The 10,000-nt window shown below is 39.1% G+C and overlaps 1 long non-coding RNA gene across 3 annotated transcripts in view; it reads right to left on the reverse strand.

The window, feature by feature from the left end:
• Positions 1-10,000, reverse strand: part of LOC128249818 (uncharacterized) — a 508,354-nt gene that overhangs the window by 314,109 nt on the left and 184,245 nt on the right. The window lies entirely within an intron of this gene.

Consider the following 10,000-nt stretch of genomic DNA (forward strand, 5'->3'; position numbering starts at 1 on the left):
AAGCGGTTAGGTATAGCAAAGCACTAGCCATAGACAGAAACAGAGTAGAGGGTGAACTAGTTAAGAAGCTAGAAGAGGCAATTAGAAGTGGCATCGCATCCGACGTTTTGGCGGCGAGGTTGGCCCTTGACCAACACTTCAACGCCAAACACGAAGGGTGCGTTGTCAGGGCTAGGATGCGTGCTCTAAGAAACGAAGGTGTTGGAGCCGCACGAGAGGCCCGGGTGGCGGAGGCGCAACAGGGCAACAAAGCCACCATTCGGTCTCTGGTGGACGAACAGGGGCGCGAACTGCTCGAGCCAAGCAAAATGTGTGAGGCCTTTCAGCGGCACTTTGCTCGACTGTTTGGGACGAATGGCGAGCGAGAACGCAGGGTGGACTTCAGTGCCTACCTGCACAGCCTGCCACGACTCTCGGCAAGAGAGGCGGAGTGCTGCGAAGGTGCCATCACGGCGGCGGAAGTGAGGGACGCGATGGCGGGATGCTCGAGGGACAAATCTCCGGGTTTGGATGGTCTGCCCTACGAGCTTTACAACTGTAAGCCAGACTTGTTTGGAGACGTCTTGGTGGCGGTGTACTGCAACTGGCAGCAAAACGGGAGCATTCCCGGTTTTGTGAGTCGAGGAGCCGTAACGCTGCTGAAGAAAGATCCAAACAAGGGGGACGTCATAGATAACTTTAGGCCCATCACTCTGCTCAATGCAGACTTGAAAATTTTGGCCAAGGTGTTAGCCAAGCGGTTGGCGCTTGTCATCGAGAAACTGATCGGCAAGGCGCAAACGTGCGCGGTGCCGGGCAGGAGCATCCATGACAACCTCCATCTGATGCGCTACATCATAGAGAGGGTAGTTAAGGAACCTGGCATGGGTGGGGCCCTGATCAATTTAGATCAATCGAAAGCTTTCGATAGGGTAGACCATCAATACTTGGAGGCTGTCCTCATAGCAGCCGGCTTCGGTCCCATTTTCCGCGGCTGGATGGCTGCCTTGTACAGAGGCATCCGTTCGGTAGTTCGCGTCAATGGGCATCTATCAAGACCCTTCGACATTGCACGTTCGGTCCGTCAGGGATGCCCCCTCTCGTCGCTTCTGTACGTGTTGACTCTCGAGCCACTACTGCGGAAGCTGGCGACGCTGAGGGGCATCCCGCGAGAGTTGGGATGCGGGACGAGCGTGTCGGCATACGCGGACGACGTCACCGTCATAGTGTCTAGCCAAAAGCACATCGAGCTTGTCGGCGAGACACTGAGAAACTACGAAGCGGTAACGGGAGCGAAAATCAACCGGGATAAGTCAGTGGGCTTGCGGCTCGGCACCTGGAGAAGCAACCCCATGCCGTCAAGTAGCGCCTCCGTCGTGGGACGTTGGACTGACGGTCCGGTTGAGATGCTCGGGGTCTGGTTTGGTCCAGACCTCCAAACGGAGAAGAACTGGGACGAGATAACGAGAAGGGTGGCCACTCTAGCCCGGCAATGGGCCGAGAGGAAGCTTTCCCTGAAAGGTCGGGCGGAGGTGGCGAACACGTACATCGCGTCCGTCATCTACTACCGCCTGACCGTCTTTCCTTGTCCCGACCCTACCATCACCAAACTGGAGCGCATCCTCTTCCGCTTCTTGTGGAAAGGAAGCGTTCCGATGGTTAGGCGATCCGTTTGCTGCCAACACCCGTTAAAAGGAGGACTGGGCATGCCGTGGTTGATGATGCGCAGACACGCGCTGAGACTGCGACATCTCCGGCTCTACGTAGACAGCGGTGAACAGGTGTGGTCACCGTTTGTGCGGCGCGCTTTCCCGCAGCTCGTCTCCATGACCGAACTGCAGTCATGGATCAAGAAGAGGCCGAGGAAGGGCGAATGGCACCGCGAGTGTCGCGCTGCTCTTCGGCAACTCCAACAACCCGGGTCAACCTTGAGCGACTGCATCACAACTAACGCATTCTATAGTGGATTAGTGGAGGGAAGGTACGACGACGATCTCGGGGCGAACCTGGGCGTCGACGAGGAATACCTGACCCGCCTGTTTAAGACGACCTTCGGGCCGGGACCTATGGACAACTTCCAGAGATCCCTGGCCTGGCAGTGCTATCGAGAAGCACTACCCGTTCGGGATAAGCTCTACAGGCATGGCTCGAGAAACACGGGGCCGACCTGTCCGAGATGCCGGCAGAGCGACGAAACCGTTCTGCACGCACTCGTACAGTGTCCCACCATTTCCGAGCTGTGGGCTTACGTCGAACAACTGCTATCGCGTGTGGGACGAGTCGGTCTATCAGCCGAGTCTATCGTGAATATTGTCGCGCCTCCTTCCTTTAAACGGGAAGGAAGAGCTATTTTCATCGTACTTGTGGCTATGGCGAAAGAATGTGTATGGTGGACGCGTCTGAAAGGTCTAGAGACAAAGACTTTCCTCTCTGGGCAATCTCTCATCAACTTCTTCAAGTATCACCTGAAGAGGAAGTTGAGAGTAGAAAGGGAAGTCTTGTCTAGTGAATGCTTCAAAAAAAGATGGGTGAATGTAGCAAGGATGGCACGTGTGAACGACGGAGCCATCTTGAGCATAACCCTATGAACAAGAAAAAAAAATAAAACAAAAAGGCAAAAGAGAGTCACTTACTGTTATAGTTTCTTCAATGAGAATATTGACCAAGGTTACCGTGGTCTTTTCCGTGGGCTTTTCCTTCCACGGCTAAACCTAAACTGTCCTCCCCTCTTTTTACACGAGAACATTACTGTGTGATACACGATCCCTATTGATCGGCCTTTCCTTTTCTTTTTTTTTCGATCCCTTTTGATCGAACTGCCCCTTTTTCCCTTCCTACGATCCCTTTTGATCGACACCACCAATTTTTTTTTTTTTTTTTTTTTTTTTTTTTTTTTTTTTTCCTTCCTTCCCCCTCCCAAAAAGAAAAGCTCTACATTGTATTTGTCCCATCTTCGTTGAGCCCTGTGTGGCTAATAAAAGAAATGTATCTCCTGATATTGTTTACAGTCTCTCAGTCTGTATTTATCTTTTACATTATATTTCACGGCCGCACTCAATGGTTTGTCTGATCACCTGTATCCTCTCTTCAATAACTCCCCATCTCCCTCTCTCCCAAACCTCTAAACCTTTCTTATTAATGTTTACACGCATGTCCTCCCTCTGTAACTATGTTTTACTCTCAAAAGATTCTCTTTATATATTTATATCGATCTTGCAGATTCGTTCATATTTCAGTTGCCAATTTTTTCTCCTCTTGACCTGTTTTTGTCTCTTTTTCTCACCTTCTTCCCCTCTCCGTTTCTTTCTCTGTCCCTCTGCCTCTTTCTTCCTCTAACTCTCCATGTTTTTTCCCCTCTACCTACACCTCTTTCCTTCAGCCTATCTTCAGCCCAATGTTATTTTTGTCGTTGGTGTTGTTTTCATTTTACTCCTTTCGTTCTCTTTCTGGCAATCATTTGCTCTGAATATCACCATGTATTTAGAATCTGTTCATCAATGTTTATATACATACAAACGTATACAGACCTGAATCTTTCCATTAAAATATCTATCTATCTATCTATCTATCTATCTATCTATCTATCTATCTATCTATCTATCTATCTATTTGTCTGTCTGTCTGTCTATTTATTTATCTGTTTTTTGTTGCTGCATAATTTTGTATAACTATCTATATGTATATATTTTGCTCCTTCTCTATAAACATACATACATACATACATACATATATATATATACATATATATATATATATATATATATATATATATATATATATATATATATATATATTCACACATGCGCACACAATCACTCACACTCATACACACACACGCATACTCACATATACACGCACACAACACATACGTACGTACGTATGTATGTATGTATGTATGTATGTATGTATGTATGTATGTATGTATAAGAGTGTCAATTCGATTCTTTCCCTTAACTCCCTCTCCCTCTAGGTACATAAATAAATTACTTATATGTATTCATAAATATACATATGCCATAGGCGTATGGAGTTTCAACTCTTATATATATGCGCGAGCACACATACACACACAGAGACATGAAAAATACCATAAATTTGGCAAAAAAAAAAAAGCAAACACTCCGGCAGAAGATAGCCAAAATTAGTTGGAAACAGGTCAGCTTAGTCTGCCCTCGTCCTCAGTTGGCAGGGAGCAGAAAAAGGTGGTAAAAACATTCGTTTCTGACCCGATTATGAAACCGGACCTGGCAATACGAATCTTTAAACCAACCTGATTTCCATGATGCGAAGTGTGCAAGGCTCAAAACCGCATCTCCAGGTAGCAAAGTGCCACCTCTCCACGTGCATTTCAGTCCCGTTATCCTGTGGATTATGAAAGGGAAAATCGGCGCACCCTCTATTACGTCATGATCAGTCTTAATCTGAGGGCGTACCCCATGATTTCTATTGTCTTGAGAGCCAGAGATGATAGGAAGCTCTTTCAGCAACGCAACATATAACGAAGGAAGGAGGGCATATATAATATAAATAATATAGATATATGCTTTTATAGAGACACATTTGTACATACATACATACATATGTATATAGCTATGCACATATCGTTACAGGACGTCACAAGAACGTAAACAACCATGAAATACAAAAATAACTTTGGGTACGCGAGAAACGAGAGAAACGAATGGAAAACAAGACAAGTAACATATAAAAACGATCCTTCATCAGTTGTTGGTTGTCCTTCTACTCCTTATTTTAAAATGAGGAAAATTGTCAAAGTTAATAGGTGACAAAAGAAGAAAGAAGACGAGAAAATGAAAAAAATGTGAAAAAGAAAAAAAAAAGAAAAAAGAAAAATTTTTTACCCAAATAGGTAAATTTATAAATTTATGATTAAGAGTACAATATAATATCAATGTTACTAGAAATAAGTGTCGAAAAATACTCAAATAATCCACAAAGTTTTGTAAGTATTTCTCGACACTTATTTCACGCAACGCTGAAATATATATATATATATATATATATATATATATATATATATATATATATATATATATATATATATATATTATATATATATATATATATATATATATATATATATATATATATATATATATATATATATATATATATATATACATATATATATATGTATATATATATATATATAAACTCAACGTATGCAAAAGGATATCAAGTAGTAATGCAGTACGAACGTTTCAAGCGGCTCCATTTAATTGAAAAATGCAATATAGTGCCATCTTCAGCTGCACAAATGAATAAATGGAATTTTATCAAGTTGAACATATTAACAGGATTTTTCTTAAATATTTTAACAGAGCAAGAAGATGGAAGAAATTCATTTTGTCGTTATTGTAGCTAAGTACAGACTACAACTTTTAAGAATCACATGGAGAGCACTGGGGCTTCTGCTATGTCCTTGGGCCGACCAAAGCCTTGTCATTGGATTTGGTAGACAGAAAATGAAACTTCGTATATGTATATATATGTGTGTGTGTTTCTGCGTGCTTGTATGTATCTTTGTGTCAGTATTTCTCCTTCCATCACTGGAGGGGATTAATAGGTGGCATTCATCAACTTGCAGATATTGTATTATGTCAATTTACTTGTTTATTTGTTTACTAAAAGGACAATTATAACAATATACAAACACATGTGACATTATTTTCTGTTACTATGTGTCATTTCTATAATTACTGATATGACATATGTCACATGTGTTTCAATATTGTTCCTATTGTCCTTTTAGTAAACAAATAAACAAGTAAGTTGACATAATACAATGTCTGCAAGTTGATTAATACCACCTATTAATCCCTTACATTTTCTTATTGCTATATATATGCACACAGACTTATATATATATATTGTAATTGCTGGTAGGGATACTGTCTTTCGTTTTGCAAGCTTAATGATTTATCAGTCGGTATTGTGTCCTACTTTGCGCTACCATTTCGTTGTCATTTTTTTTCTTATTTTCAAATGTATCTCTAAAGATTTTCTACAGAAAATTCCATAGGCAATGGGTGTAATGCACATACTCCTACTACGTACTTTCGATTGCAATGTTTACATAGATGCATTACTGTAAGAAACGTCGTCATTTTCATTGCAGACACTAAGTTATATAGAAAATATGTAGAGAAACACTTAAACTTATTTATATAAATATATTTGTTTGTATACACCCACACCCACACCCACACACACTCACACACACATATATAATATGTATATAAATATATATAAATATATATAAATATATGTATATGTATAAATATATATATAATTTTATGTGTATATATATATATACATATGTATATATATATCCTTATATGTAAATATACGTATGCACATAATTACATATGTGTATATTTATATGAAATTATATGTATGCGTATATATGTATATATATATATATATATATATATATATATATATATGGGAGAATATACAAAAAATAACAACAGACGAGGACAGGTGGTGTAAATAACAAAAGTATATATTAGTATGACGCTCGGGAATACGGAAAGTCTTTGACGTTTCGAGCTACGCTCTTCAACAGAAAGAATACGGAGACAAGGAGAAAAACACGGAGAAATATATATATATATGCATGCACGCACACATGCCCATATAAAATACTTCTCCAGCCTTACCATTGCTCTCTTTATCTTTTTATTTTTATATATTTACATATACACATATATTTATATATATATATATATACTTATATATGGCTATGTATATGTACTTAAGCTTACATGTGTATATGTTTGTATATATATATATATATATATATATATATATATATATATATATATATATATATATATATATATATATATATGTGTGTGTGTCTGTGTGTGTGTGTGTGTGTGTGTGTGTGTATGTGTGTGTATGTAGCATTTCTTTCATTCTGGGCTGTGTTACTGTCTTCATTTCCTCACACTTATTCCCTTCTTTTTCTTCTCATTTCTCTTTTTCTCTCTTCATCTTTCTCAAATACTTCAACGCCATTTCATCAATTGGGAATCTTGGCACATTCGCCAGCATTATCACGTTTTCTCATCAACACTAATAATAATAATAATAATAATAATAATAATAATAATAATAATAATTATTATTATTATTATTGTTGTTGTTGTTATTATTATTAGTATTACTATTATTAGTAGTATTATTATCATTATGCTGCCCTTGTGACAAAATTTGAAACCATTATTATTATTATTATTATTATTATTATTATTATTATTATTATTATTATTATTATTATTATTATTATTATTATTGTTATTATTATTATTATTATTATTGTTGTTGTTGTAAGGTGGCGAGCTTGCAGAATCGTTAGCACGCTGGGCGAAATGCTTAGCGGTATTTTGTCTGTCGCTACGTTCTGAGTTCAAATTCCTCCCACGTCAACTTTGCCTTTCATCCTTTCGGTCCGATGAAATAAATACCAGTTATGCACTGAGGTTGATGTAACCGACTAGCTCCTTCCCCACAATAGCAGGTTTTGTGTCTCCCGTTGAAAGGAGTATTATTATTATTATTATTGTAGCTGTTTTTGCCTTCGTTAGTAGTAATAGTATTAGTATTAGTAGTAGTAGTAGTAGTAGCTGTAGTCGCCGTCGTCGTAGTAGTAGTATCCTCACTCCCTTTTCTCACTTCTGTCCACTAATTTTACTGTACAAATACACGATTATGTCAAACACTGAAACACTTCTCCCTTAGCATTGTCCTCTCCTATCTATCAACTAAACTAAATATCTATTTACATAAATATCATTCAAATACTCTCCTTCTCTCAGTCACTCTTTCTCTCTCCCTCTCACTCTTTCTTGCACTATCTTTCTTTCTATTACACTCATTCTTTGTCTCGCATTATTTTCTCGCCATCTACTCTTTCAGTATTCGTCTTTCGCTCTTTCCCTTCCCTGTCGATCTCTGTCGGTCTCTGTCACAGTTTGTAGCACTCTTTCTATCTCGTTCTTTCTTTCTATCTCTTTCTTTCTTTCTATCTCTTTCTTTCTTTCTATCTCTTTCTTTCTTTCTATCTCTTTCTTTCTTTCTATCTCTTTCTTTCTTTCTATCTCTTTCTTTCTTTCTATCTCTTTCTTTCTTTCTATCTCTTTCTTGAGTGGATATGGTAGACGGAAACTGAAAGAAGCCCGTCGTATATATGTATATATGTATATTTATGTGTGTGTGTATGTGTTAGTGTGTCTGTGTTTGTCCCCCCACCATCGCTTGACAACCGATGCTGGTGTGTTTATGTCCCCGTCACGTAGCAGTTCAGCAAAAGAGACCGATAGAATAAGTACTGGGCTTACAAAGAATAAGTCCCGGAATCAATTTGCTCGACTAAAGGCGGTGCTCCAGCATGGCCGCAGTCAAATGACTGAAACAAGTAACAGAGTAAAAGAGTATATATATATATATATATATATATATATATATATATATATATATGTATGTATGTATATATGTACAAATGCGCAGTGAATCATTGGTTTACAGATAATTTTCCGAACATAAACCTTCTCGGGTGACAGACGGTGTCTTGGATAACGAACACGGAAGCTGGCAAATGATTGCTGACAAGCTGAAAATAGTGGTGGGAGACCCTAGTTGCTTTCTAGCTTTCACGTTGTACACACCCTTGCTCGTATTCACTGTGCCTTCGCTCGAAATTTTTGAGTGACGCATTGCCATTAGAAAAAGAAATTAAATTCGTACACCGACATTTCACTGTGTGCATTAAACCATATTTATCATTCACAGGATGGGGAGATAGATATCGAAAGGAAGTAGACACTAAATTGCAATCCTTCAAACGAACCATTGGACAATTTCTTTATATTCAGGCTATATGCCAAAACGGTTCTGATTACAATCTGTCATCCCAGTCTTCAGAAAGGGAAACAAGTCTCTTGCAGTTAACTATCGCCCAATTTCATCACCTCCAGTATCATCAACATGTTCGAAAGTTTAGTGAGATCAAGGATAACTGGCTCCTGAAGAGCAACAACCTTTCTAAGTTCCAACCTGCATGGCTTCCGCTGCAGCAGGGACTGCCTAACACAGCTCTTACATCATATACATCGATGATGTCCTTAAAGCGTTGAGATCAATTTCGGTCGGTTGGAGTGCTGATATCAACAATAAATTCGATATGGCTCGCAGGATAAGCCCCCCCCGGATCTTCAGTTCCAAAGCTAGAATACTGCTTCTCACACCAAATAATTACCAAACATTACGATAATTGAGTCGCCCAAGAGAATAATTACTAAAAAATAAAAAAGCATGACTGATTTTGATAATTTGGATGGCCTAAAATCATCGGAGTTTTACTCTCTCCAGCGGCGTCGTAAGCGCTGCTCAATTTTCACATTGCGGAGAATATACCACTAGCATTTCCTAAACGAACTTAACATGAGATTCAGAATTTATCCAAGGCTGAGACCACGTGCCATACGCCGCCTCCACAGTTCAAGCTCACAACAACTAAATTTCACTGCTCCTCCATTTAATAATAACCCCCCCCCCAAAAAAAAAATCAAAGAAAAAATCGATCCCTACAATTTCAAATGAAACCTGAACAAATTTCACCACCGGAAAACGGATAGGCGACCTATACCTGGATACATCTAAGTCAAAAAAAATTCCCACTTGATTCGGCTGTGTTACCACAAAAATTGACTTACAATAAAATGACATAACAGATCCTATTAAGTGGTGACATTAAGTTACACACACCTGGGCCAGTGTTTGTCCGTAACACATCTACATTTTACACACACACACACACACACACACACACACACACACACACACAAGCAAACAGATTCCAAGGAGGCTGGTGTTGGTCTGTGTCAGTAAGATTTATATATAATGATATCGACACAAAAAGGTCAATGAACTTTCCATGCAGCAAAGTTTATTTCTCTCTTTTTTTATGTATTAAACTATAGAATTTAAAATTCTA

This window comes from Octopus bimaculoides, chromosome 18 (genome assembly GCF_046866305.1).
Source record: "Octopus bimaculoides isolate indiv1 chromosome 18, ASM4686630v1, whole genome shotgun sequence".
Taxonomy (NCBI): Eukaryota; Metazoa; Mollusca; class Cephalopoda; order Octopoda; family Octopodidae; genus Octopus; species Octopus bimaculoides.